The following is a 13,112-nucleotide window of genomic DNA, read 5'->3' on the forward strand; positions in this document are numbered from 1 at the left end:
CGTCTGTGTCAGTGTGTTGAACTGTGACGTTTGTGTTGACGTCAGTTTCGGTGTGTGGAGTTGTGACGTGTGTGTTGCCGTCTGTGTTAGTGTGGAGCTGTGACGTGTGTGTTGACGCCTGTGTCAGTGTGGAGCTGTGACGTGTGTTTTGGCGTCTGTCTCTGTGTGGAACTGTGACGTGTGTGTTGACGTCTGTGCCGGTGTGGAAATGTGACGTGTATTAACGTCTGTGTCATTGTTTGGAACTGTGGCGTGTGTGTTGACGTCTGTTTCGGTATGTGGAGCTGTGACGTGTGTGTTCACGCCTGTCTCAGTGTGGAGCTGTGACGTTTGTTTTGGCGTCTATGTCAGTGCGGAGCTGTGACGTGTGTGTTGACGTTTGTTTCAGTGTGGAGCTGTGACCTGTGTGTTTACTTTTGTCTCTGTGTGGAACTGTGACGTGTGTGTTGACGTCTGTGTCGGTGTGTGGAACTGTGACGTCTGTGTTGACGTATGTGTGTGTGGAGCTGTTATATGTGTGTTGACGTCTGTGTCAGTGTGGAGCTGCGACATGTGTGTTGACATCAGTGTCAGCGTGGACCTGTGACGTGTGTGCTGACACATGTGTCTGTGTGGAACCGTGACTTGTGTGTTGACGTCTGTGTCAGTGTTGTTCTGTGACGTGAACTGTGACATGTGTGTTGACGTGTCAGTGTGGAACTGTGACGTGTGTTGCCGCCTGTGTCAGTGTGGACCGGTGCAACAGTGACGCGTGTGTTGCCGTCTGGGTTGGAATGGAGCTGTGTCGTGTGTGTTGACATCTGTGTCAGTGTGGACCTTTGACATGTGTGTTGACATCTGTGTCAGTGTGTGGAACTGTGACGTGTGTGTTGACGTCTGTGTCGGTGTGGAACTGTGAAGTGTGTTCACTTCTGTGCAAATTTGGAACTGTGACCTGAGTTTTAAAGCTAGCGTCAGTGAGTTTACTTGTCATGTAGACGGTTGAAGTTGACGATGCCACCTCTGATTCGTTGTTTGAGGCTGAATAGTCCATCCTCTTTCCCTGAAACACGTTGCAGTACATTGTGACAGAAAGCACCATTCATGCTGTTGATCACTGGGTTGTCTGGTCCAGACTCGATAATTTACAAACCGCCGCCATATAGCTGGGATATTGTGTGACGTTACACAACAAACACAAACAATACAAAACAATACAACTAAACAGTTTTTGAGAGTTTCATTATACCGATCACCCGCTGCCATAAAACAAACATGGTGCTTAAAAGATAATACATGTATATTAATACAGAGCGGTGGCATGGCCGTGTGTTCTATATTTATCATATAATATCAACTCAGCTATTTTCAGCTGCTAATAAATAATTCGAGTTTTACCCCATAACCAAGCTAGTTTGAGAGTAGTATGGTAATCACTAATACTTTAACTAGACATATGTGACTTTCCTTCATCAAAGTAGATAATACAAAGTTTATCGTTTTCTTAATGGAGCTTTAATAACTTCTAGGTTTTACAGAAGTATCCGAAACTGAATCGATCTGACCGTCGCTCGGAGGGTTCTCGTAATGATACTGGGGACAGGCTTCTTGTTGTTTTAGTTGTATAAATAAAGATGACACCCCCACTGATATTTATAAGAAATCTCCGTTTAAGCAGAGGCGGGGAACGGTTTGAACTATATTATTAGCAGGACTTTATACAGACTGGGTCTCGGTGTCTGATGCGCGCGAACCGTGGTAGTCTTTATAAACCACTAATATATAGCGATGGTACCTGGTTTTATGAGTGTAGCCTGCATGCCAATACTACCCAACTGTTCGCACGAAAAAGGCGAAGAGCATATGTTTCCAGAGAAATACGGAATTGCATTTGGCCCTTTGTGAGCTACTGATGCTAAATAATTTGGAAATGCCCTCCAAATGTTAACTGTGAAAGCTTTACCTGTGTCTTGATTGTTTCCAGCAAGAGTTATGTGTTATTTTCTTTGAAATCGTGGTGAAAAGAGCATGCTAGATTGTACTTAGGAGATAAACGTACTGTGTTTGGAAATTAGATGAATGTTACACCGAATTGATAGTCTCTAAATTTCATTTGAAGCCGAACGCGTAGCCGTTATCTTGCGAATATTTCCCATTCTAAACGGAAACAAATATACCATTTACCAGGTAGGCAAATGTTTACAAACGTTTTATTGCAAATTTTGCATAGATAGGGATGTATTTTTACAAGGCTTTCTGATTTATAAGTTAGATATTGTTTGTTTATGTTTTGGGCTGTGTATTGTAATTGAGTTTGAATATTTTTATAATAGAAGGTTATATGATAGTGAGTTTCCCTAATAATTGCGGAGAAAAAATCATATAATTGTATTTTTCGAGTTTTAATAAATGTTTTGTAAGCATTTACATCACGTCTGTTGTGTTGATATTAACAATGTTGGTGGTCAAGCTGAAGTAGTGCGGCAGTGTTGTATACGTGCGCAGTGAAGCGCCGTGAAATCAGACGCATTGTCAATCCAAAATTGATACCGTCTGATTTAATAGATTGACCAATCAAATTCGAGCATTTCACGTAGCCATGGTAGAATTCACAATTTGTAACAAGCAGACCTCAAAGGCTGGGGATGTTGGGTTGGAAAGTTGTGTGTTGGTAGGTTGAATTCATCTCTCTACAATATGAATGTCGTTGTTGCTGTTGTTGCTGCTGTTGTTGTTGCTGTTGTTGTTGTTGATGGAGCTGTGCTGGATGGACGGTACAGAAATGAGTGTCAGCCAAGTGAGATGCCCTGTCAAGTCGGGAGAGGGTCAAATGGTCAAGGGAAGGCTCACTGAATGACCACGACGTCGAGTGTATGTGCTGTTTATTGAAAGGACTGCAACCCTACAGAGCCCTTCGCTTGGATGAAGTGGACTTGCATGTGTGAGTGAGTGAGTGGGTCAGCAATATTCCAGCTATATGGCGGCGGTCTTGCATGAAGTGGGCTAGGATGAAGGCTGTCAATGTGTGGTTTTGCATCAAAACGTAACAGAGACATGTAGATTATGTCATTTAAATGTTATGACACTGTACAAGACTTTGCCCAACCGTGAAGATTTAGGCGACTAAAGGGATCGGGTGGTCAGGCTCGCTGACTTGGTTGACACATGTCATCGTATCCTAATTGCGTAGATCAATGCTCATGCTGTTGATCACTAGGTTGTCTGGTCCAGACTCTATAAGTTGTTCTCTGGTCACGAGGGGGAATACAGCCCTTTGGAGACTCTTGGATAATGCCGCAGGCTGCAGTGTTGAGGAGACTTCAAATCCTCCTTGGTTCTTGGGGGCTTCCAGTAGACGATGTCTGAGCTGCGGGTAGAGGCGGGAAGGACCATGAGGTGACGATGCGCCGAACTGTGCCTGTGTCACCCGACGCTTTCCTTCATATATTTTTAATCTGTAAATAATCATCATAATAATCACCATCAACACCATTTGTGTATTCCCGAAACAGCATAACAATTGGACAGTGTGCATCCGATATTTCGTTCTCGACTCCATGGGGAGAGTAGAACCTAAGCTGGTCATAATGGACTTAAGGGTTAAAAGTGACATTACCATATCTTTGTCTCATAAAAAGAAATAGTTGTAGAAATGATACGTTCACAATGCATAATTTATCCACGATTAGCTTAAAAGGGGGCAATTTGTAATCAGACGAGCTAGTATAATGAGGTTATCTTATATGAAACACTGGAAATACACATAATTCTTAAGGCAGTTATAATCTGAGGTCTTTATGAGTAATTATGCTTCTGTAAATCTTACCAAGAGCAATAGGAGAGGCTTACCAAATGTCCCATTTGGCATTAGTACCAATTTATTTTGACGTGAATGCACGTGTGTGTGTATGGCTGCGCGCAATACTCACTTTTATAGGGCAAGGCATCAGTTTACCCGCAGTTAAACATGGATACCCCACTTAGGTACAGTGTACGGATTCCGAATTGACAGTCGTCGATTTATTCCGTAACCGGGACCAGATAATCCAATGATCACCCTCCCGAGCATCGATCTACGCAACTGGGATACACTTGCATGTGTCAACCAAGTCAACCAAGGCTCGTCAACCAAGTCAGCGAGCCTGACCACCCGATCCCGTTAGTCGCCTCTTACGATAAACACAGATTATTGAAGATCAATTCTAACCCGGATCTTCACGGGTCAAAGTGATATATTACAGATTCACATGTGCTTTGTACCAAGTATCAACCCTGGCTTCTGAAGGTGCTGTGTGAGGATCTACATCAGTCATGTGTTGTAAGCATGCTCTGAAAGGTACAGCGATCTTGTTATTTCTCTACCCGATGTGTCTGAGGACGGTGGGAAGGAAATCTCATCTCTTGGAAATATTTCATAACATGGGAGTCAAAATGTGCGGTGTGAAGTGCTTGAACTTTGGGTCTTGTCGCGGCTACAGCTACAGCAATGTGACGTTAACATGTGTTTTGCTACGATTTGTCTCAAGAGGTACAGTGAGAGGGGTGGCGGTTGTACACAGAAAACATATACATGTAAGCATTACACAATTGTCATCAACAGCATCATCGTCTGCGTCATCCACATCGTCGGCAACAATTTCTTGGTCAAAGACACAATTTCACTCACTTTCGACAATAGTTTCGCCTGTATTATAAATATTTGGGCATATGCACTCACTTTAGCTTCCTATTGATGCAATATAATACTTACTTATTCCTTACGACTTTCCTGAAATCGATAATTGTAACTTCGAGGCCAACAGCTTCCAAACAGAGAAAACTTGCCATATATGGAATGTAAACAATTACTCCGTACATCGAAAACTGTCGCACACGGTAAATATTGTCGGTGTTAGCCGTACTGGTTTCAATCACAAGTTGCGCGTATGTTTTGTTTAGGACTGATTTCTGTCTACAAAGGCGTTATAGGATATTCGTAAAATGCACTCCAAGGGACATAACTCGACTAATGGGGTTCGCTTAAATAATGTTCAACCCGTAGAGGGCGCGAGAGTCGATTTAATGCAACGTTGCATTAATTCATTCGAACATTTTATGTTAATATTGTAAATACTCTAAATACGTATTATTTTTAAAAAATAAATTATATTGTAGCTTCCTTGGGGGCTGAAGGTTGGTATTATTGAAAGAATTGCATTATGTATTTCAGAGAAGTGTGGTGTGAAATAATGCCGTTAAACATGAAACATTTTCTGTTTTTAAATAATAATGTAATCAAATTATATGTTTTTTTAACATGGACTTTGTACTTGGAATGCTTATAAATGAATACTTGATCTCGTCGCTATATGGCTGAAATAATGCCGAGGCCCCGTAAACCCAACTCAACTCAACTCAACTCAACTCAACCTAAACAAGAAACGTCAGTACAAAGGAACACCCAGTCTTGTCTATCCTCAACATTGTGATTCCATTTGTTCTGTTTATTTGTTGTTTAACGCCACACTCAGCAATATTCCAACTATATGGCGGCGGTCTCTAAATAATCGAGTCTGGACTAGACAATCCAGTGCTCAGTGATAATTACGGGACAAGTCACAACCGTAGCGGTTCATAGTTCTCATACCACTACAATCTTACATTGATGAATAACTCGCTCCCAATATACATAGTATGTTGTTGTCATGAACATATCACCACGCGTCAAGGAACTTAACCAATCTCAGCAGGTACAGTGGACACCACCACAGAACAATGATGTCTCTTGATCACTAGGGCTGGCTAACAGATCGATAATCGTTAATATCGTCGATAGGAAAAAAATATTAATGATTATCGATAGGAAAATTGTGTAATCTATAATATCTTACATAAACTTTTGTGATGGAATAAAGTTTTAATTTACTCACACATTATGGTCTTTTTCATGGGCTGATTCTACATTATGTTCAGGATGCTGTTTTGTCAGTAGTTCATGCATTAATTATACATATAATTATTATTAATTTGTTTCGACATTTTTTGGCATTTTTGCTCAAAGATACTTTCGATAATCGTTATCGATTATTGACCTCTATGGCCTGTATCGATAGCCACCCATATTGATCCCTAATGCTATTAATCATGGTTGAGAATGAACAATTAGTTTTCCATTGTTTTACCAATAGAAACAATATGTGAGAAACAGGTGATAAGTATTCAGTTGTCCAGCTACCCTTTATTCTGAATACCTTAGGTGTAGTGGGGCGGTGGGACGTTGGTGGGGTAGCCTAGTGGTTCAAGCGTTCGCTTGTTACGCCAAAGACCCGGGTTCGAATCCCCACATGTGTACAATGTGTGTGATAGCTGAAATCATGTGCCGTAATATTTTCTAACTGAAATCTAACGGTAGACGACACCGTCATACATATTTAACTGGAACTAGCTGAAATAATGTCCATCCAATTACTTATACATCAGCGAAATAATGTCCATCCAATACCCAGCTCACTTATACATCAGCTGAAATAATGTCCATCCAATACCCAGCTCACTTATACATCAGCTGAAATAATGTCCATCTACCCATCAGCTGAAATAATGTCCATCCAATACCCAGCTCACTTATACATCAGCTGAAATAATGTCCATCCAATACACAGCTCACTTATACATCAGCTGAAACAAACTGATCTGGTTCCAGGACGAGAGGAATCCTTGTTTCATGGAACAGTGCAGAAGGGGCCTCATCTGTTTAACTACTGGACGCGGAGCTCTGAAGTGCGTGAAAGGTACGAGATTGAAGACATTTCAGCTAAAACATACAAGTTCAATGCTTGTCATGTTACTTGGATAATGTTGCACATGGTGCAATTACTGCGAGTAATTGAGTAACGTCCGAGTCTGCGTTTCTGTGTACTCCTGCGTACAGTACATGGAATGTGTTTATGTTTTGTGTTTATGTTGATTGTTTATTGTGGATAATCTTCTGGCCAATCCTGAACAGGTGAGAATTTATGGATATCAACTAGTATATTATTAGGAAGACATTGAAACAGCAACAGTGGTAAGAACACAATGGTGAACACTTAACAACGGAAGCCAGTTGTTAACCCCCATACCTGACCCCCCTCTTTGTCGATGACATACAGGATTGCTAATGATGCTCATGATGTTGACCACTGGATTGTCTGGCCCAGAATCGATAATTTACCGTCTCCATGTACATATAATTTATTGCTAAGTGATTGATTGTAGTCATACTGATTAATGGATTAAACCATTACAGACTGAGGTGATGAGGATGCTAAAGAGTGTGCAGTCAACCAGAAATGTTGTTGTTATAAGCTGTGGAAGGTTTCGGATGTGGAAGGTTTCGGATGTGGAATTTTTGGGAGAATACCTCGTGAGGTTAATCATTGTATTATCTGGTCCCTGTTAGTACCCCAACTGTGTAGATCGATGTTCATTCTGTTGATCACTGGATTGTCTGGCCCAAAATCGCTAATTTACCCCCTTCATGTACATATAATTTATTACTAAGTGATTGTTTGTAGTCATGCTGATTAATGGATTACAAAAAATTGCAAAAGCGTGTGCAGTCAACCAGAAATGTTGTTTGGATGTGGAAGTTCTGGGAGAATACCTCGCGAGGTTAATCATTGGATTTTCTGGTCCCTGTTAGTACCCCAATTGTGTAGATCGATGTTCATTCTGTTGATCACTGGATTGTCTGGTCCAGTTGGAATATTGCTCGGTATGGCGTTAAACAGGAAACAAACAAACCTAACAGGTCTATTTACGCCTGGACCAATACCTGGCTTACATTTGTTCATTGTCAGTACATATCAGTGCCATTGTCAGTACATATCAGTGCCATTTAACTACTGGCTTCCCTTGTTAGTCTCCACCATTGTCATCTTATCACTTTCGTTTTTTTCACAAGAACTTTTATAGCAATCTGCTTGCTAGTGCTAAATTCACCTGATGAACGAGTAAGACTATACTCCGAAACGTTGTGATCCTCATAATAAAGAAGTCAATTAACATAATATTATGTGCTTCTTCTAAATACCGTTCAAAGACCTTGTCAGTCCTTGTATCCTAATATGTTATGATATAATATACATGAGACTAACCCGTTGATCCACGCGGTAATTGTTTTGGGAACTGATGTGGTTTTGGGAACCAATATATTGAGAATAACAATCAGAATATTTAACAAATGGTTAACTAACGGAGCACTTGTCTACACATGCCCACAGATGAAAGAATGAATATGACCCAATCAGAAAATTTAACAAAATAACGGAGCACTTGAGAATACAATGAAAGAATGAATATGACCCAATCAGAATATTTAACAAAACTAAAATGGTTACAACCAACAGATGGAGAACTTGTCAAATGGTTAACTAACGGAGCACTTGTCTACACATGCCGAGCAGATTGAGAATAAATATGACCCAATCAGAATATTTAACAAATGGTTAACTAACAGAGCACTTGTCTACACATGCCGAGCAGATTGAGAATAAATATGACCCAATCAGAATATATAACAAATGGTTTACTAACGGAGCACTTGTCTACACATGCCTAGCAGTGATGCAATCAGAATATATAACAAATGGTTTCCACCATGATTTCCTTTTCAGATTTCAACATCTGCGGAGTACCTCCCCAGATCGACGACACCACAGTCCAGTACACCGGAATGTACCTGAAGGCAGTGGCAACATATACCTGCAAGGAAGACTTCAGATCGTGTGAAGAAAGAACCACCAGTGTGTGTCTACGGATAGGGCAGTGGAGCTTCATGAATATTGTCTGTGTACAATTCAGGTGGCGAGCGCCGGTAAGCTGTTTCATGGAGTAAGAAACACCTTTGAAAATATGTAACACACGTGCAAACACAAAACGCATGAAGCGCTGGGAAGCCTAGTGGTTAAAGGATTCGCTCATCACGCCGCAGATCCGGGTTCGATTCCCCACATGGGTACAATGTTTGCTGGAGAGGATGTAGGACATGTCAAATCCATGTGTTCTTTTGTTTGACATTAATCTGTCTCTCAGTCCATGAACCACATTATTTTATTTGTTTTATCACTTTATTTCTTTATAATGGGTACATAATTTATGCATTTCTGGTACGTGTAAATATTATAAAACAAGGACATGGGTGGTAGATAATCCGTAGGCTATAAGAATACATTTGTTGTTACAATTTATGTGAAGAGGTTATGGCAAGACGACCAAAAGATGAAGAATTTACCATAGTTGCAGTGCGAAAAGGCAGCACATTTGTCAATTTCATACAAGGTGTGTGGATAATTTTTTAATCCAGCAATCTGTGGATGCGAATTGGAACATCTCTTTGCATATATATAGTATTTTGTTGCGATGATAATGAGGTTTAGTACATCATTTTTTTTCTTTATATCCAAAGATGATATGTTTTGTATCCAGAGTTAATTTTGTGCCTGTTTCCTGTTCAATCCAGGCTTTTAGTTGCTGCCACAAAGTTTTCACATGTACACATTCACAAAATACGTGGACTTTTGTTTGACATTAATCTGTCTCTCAGTCCATGAACCACATTATTTTCCCTACAGCCTAGTCCTCCCTGCAATGCTAAAGCCCAAAATGAAGCAAGTCTAGATTTTCCCAGGTCTGAATATCCCATCTCACTCGGACTCGTGTTCAGTTTAAATGAGTTTATTTGTTTCTATCATAAGTATATATATATTCAGAGACTAAGCGTTAGTCATGTTTGGCAGTTGCTTTTGAAAACTACTCGTACAGGGTTTTATTGACGGGTGTTTCTGTTTGTAGATTCGTCCGTTTACGTTGTCAAATCCTTGTCGTAAACAACGCACATTGGACATCAAAATTAATGGGAAGATGACACGTAAAACAAGGTTTGTAATGATTTGCTTATAATGTGCTACCAAGTCCGCTGTCAGCTCTAAGTACGACCCAGAGTGAGTCAGTGAGTGATATTTAATTTTACGCCGCCCTCAGCAATATTCCAGCTATGTGCCGGCGGTATGTAATTAATCGCGCCTGGACTAGACAATCCAGTGATTAACGACATGACCATCGATGTACGTAATTGGGAAGTTCGACCCAGAAAGCTATGTTTCTCGATGTGATGTTTTTTTCTGGGCATTGACGGTATCCATGCTCGTGGTTTTAACCAAACTGGGACCTGCCTTAAACCTGACTTTTCGACCAGGGACGGTGTGGTAGCCTAATTGTTAAAGCGTTCGCCCGTCGCGCTGAAGACCCTGGTTCGATTCCCCACATGGGTACAATATGTGAAACCCATTTCTTGTGTCCCCCGCCGTGATATTGCTGGAATATTGGTAATAGCGGCGTAAAACCATATTCACTCACTTTTCGACATCAAGCTCGCATGAATGGAACAGGATGACATGGAAGTGGCATTTGACTGACCTAACTGAGTGCTTGGCGGGACGCTCACCAAGTTTCATCACGTAGATTGTGATATTAAATATAGACCGACCCATCATGGTTTCACACATCGATAATGTCCATACAATTTCACATATATGAGTTCATAGGGACGTTCAGATCTCTGTGGAGGCGTGTGGACCTGTGTCCTGTGGTCCTGTGCATATACTGATATAGCTCAGATTACAATTAGTTGAAGTTAAGCAACGTTGGGCGCGGAGAGTCCTTGGATGGGTGACCTCGTGTGACAGCTTGACTCTTGAGAGTTTCTAGGACTTCAGTCCTGCGCCACAACGAAACAGGTGTGATTCATGTGATCTAACCTTAGGCAAGTGTGTAACCATTAACCTTCTATGTGTGTGTGTGTGTGTGTGTGTGTGTGTGTGTGTGTGTGCGTGTGAGTGTTACACATATCTAATGAATATTACAGTTCATACAGTGTGTTTCGTTCCTTGAGGCGGCGGTGGGGTAGCCTACTGGTTAAGTCGTTCGCTCGTCACGCCGAAGACCCAGGTTCGATTCCCCATATGGGTACAATGTGTGAAGCCCATTTCTTGTGTCCCCCGACGTGATATTGCTGGAAAATTGCTAACAGCGACGTGAAACTCACTTGTTTCCTGCGTAAAGCCGCACACAGCAATATTCCAGTTCCAAGACTGTTTCATGCATGGAGGCAAACTAGTGAGTGATGTTGTGAACGTTGTATGATGACGTAAAATCAATCTCTCCAGTCCACAAAATCGCTTCGTTCGAGAGGCATATTTGTTAGGGAAACCTTCTGACGATGACAATACCGACTGCCTGAGTTTGGTTTTACGCCGCTTTTAGCAATATTCCAGCAACATCACGGAGGTGGACACCAGAAATGGGCTTCACACATTGTACCAATGTGGGGATTCGAACCCGGGTCTTCGGCATGGCGAGCCAACGTTTGACCACTAGGATACCCCACCGCCCCGACGATGACAATAGGCTAGATAGGCTAGAATAGAACATTTATCATGTTCCCTTTAGCAATTATAAGGACACTTCATGAAATATTTTTGTAAATGATTATTTAAATGGAATGTTGTCTTTCTCCAGGATGACCATTTCTCTGAAAAGAGGGTGGGATGATTTGTTATTCATCTCCTACCAGTTCGGCAGGACAGATCAGCCTGGTGACATGATTGTATTAAATACCCGTGTTAATGAAGTGTGGGGGAAACCGGTCAACAGAACAGCGTCTCTCATTACGGTTGATAAGACATTCTCCCTTCGAGTTGCGTTGGCTGGGGGAATATATAAGGTAATGGTTAATATTTATCAAGTTATATAAACTCAAAACACGTATATATGTTATTGCATGCGCTTTTTAATCACTGCCAACCTGGTCAGCGAGTCTGAGTGAGTGATTGAGTGCGTGCGTGCGTCCGTGCGTGCATGAGTCAGTGAGTGAGTGAGTAAGTGAGTGTGTGTGTGCTTGAGTGAGTTGGTGCTTGAGTGCGTGCGTGCGTGCGTGAGTGAGTGAGTGAGTGAGTGAGTGAGTGTGTGCGTGCGTGCGTGAGTCACAAAGGTATAGTGATGACAATGCGGGCAAGCCAGCATCCCCTGGCGACCAAAAGGACGCAACTCAGCAAAGTGAATTGTGAACTCCCTGATCCCGAAGGGCGAGGGGAACATAAACAAACATCGAGGGTACATCAACCCATGGGCCCCGAGGGACCAGTGAACAACGTATTTATCTTATCGAACACCTTAATGTTAATTTTGAATTTTTGAAGCACGGGTACATCTTTTGTAGCCATCGCTAGATTTTGCTGACAAGAAAAACAGATTTAGAGTTATCTCCCTTCCATCGATTTGCATTCGCAAAACATCGGTAGTTTCCGTACATCATACGTGATTCAATGTTATTCGAGATAAAGAATTACTACCACGAACTACCAAATGAGTTGCCATTGACAGCGAGGTACATTGAAATGTTACTCGCTTGCAAGCGGGTACATCGAAAATAATAGAAGAGCGCTCAGCCAATCAGAAAGCGACAATTATGTGTGCAGTAAGATAAATGTTCATATTGGCATCATGTTTACAGGTGATCCTGGACAGCCAGGAAGAGATGACGATAGCGGAAAGACTACCTGGTGTTGTTCCTAATTATGTACAAACCAAGCATGATGTTCACCTGGAACAAGTGGAGTTAAAACTACCTTTCACGCGCCTGGACGCTTGAAGATCCAGTTTGGTCTTAGTTGTTGTCACAACCATCCATATTCATGCTCTTAACAGTCATGACCGCCTCCGTGGTGTAGTGGTTAGAGCATCCGCCCGGAGATCGGAAAGTCGCGGGTTCGATACCCGGCCGCGTCATACCAAAAGACGATAAAATATGGTACTTGTTGGTCCCTGCCTGGCGCTCGGCATTAATGGGTACAAAAAGGACTGTTCGGCTCGAAAACAGTGTGTGTTGGGTATTCATGCTTACTACGGCATGGTATCTCAGTTAGCTGGCACTATAAAACCAGCTTAAGTCTGGGCTAGTACACGCAGCCGCACATACGCATACACACGCATGCACGTCGTCATATGAGTTAAATATTTTTAAGTACGACGTTAAACCCAATTTCTCACCTCACAGAAGTTTACACTTCATCAGTCAAACTCTGTTGGGTGATGGGCCAGTGGAAATAGACATT

This window comes from Haliotis rubra, unplaced genomic scaffold (genome assembly GCF_003918875.1).
Source record: "Haliotis rubra isolate DU_JTF1 unplaced genomic scaffold, ASM391887v1 Scf1143, whole genome shotgun sequence".
NCBI classification, from domain to species: Eukaryota; Metazoa; Mollusca; class Gastropoda; order Lepetellida; family Haliotidae; genus Haliotis; species Haliotis rubra.